The sequence below is a fragment of the Phytophthora infestans genome, genomic scaffold (genome assembly GCF_000142945.1).
Source record: "Phytophthora infestans T30-4 supercont1.17 genomic scaffold, whole genome shotgun sequence".
Classification (NCBI taxonomy): Eukaryota; Oomycota; class Peronosporomycetes; order Peronosporales; family Peronosporaceae; genus Phytophthora; species Phytophthora infestans.
In genome coordinates this window covers 2,578,977-2,579,478 of record NW_003303742.1, presented here as the reverse complement: position 1 = coordinate 2,579,478, position 502 = coordinate 2,578,977, and positions in this window count along the sequence as shown.

Genomic DNA, 502 nt, shown 5'->3' with positions numbered 1-502 from the left:
GGAGTAGGTTTCGCTCACGTAATCGACACGATGGACGCTCTTACTGATAAGGAGATCGACTATTGCGTGTTGCCGACCACATCATTGTTGTCACTACGTCCCGATTTCATGCTCTCTCAATTAATCTCGAGGCCGCTTAATATTGTTGGCGAGATTGCGTGCACTATGGAGCTGTGTCTTAGCGCGCTGCCTGGTACGGCGCTGCGGGAATGTGACTGCGTTATGTCCGACTCGGCATTGCTCCAAAAGTACGAAGCGTTGATTTTCCAACTCGAGAGCAACCAAGGTTCACCGATTGTGCGTCAAGTGGCGTGGGACAGCGCTGGTGCATGCTTCATAGTGCGTGAGCAAGCCGCACATGGCATCGCCGCCATCGCCAGTAAGGATGCCGCTCATGAAACCGGGTTGAACGTGTTAGTGGACAACCTCTGCGATGACAGCCCAGAATTAGCACAGTACCTGATCCTCGGTCGGCAGCAATGCGTACCCATCCAACCTCGCT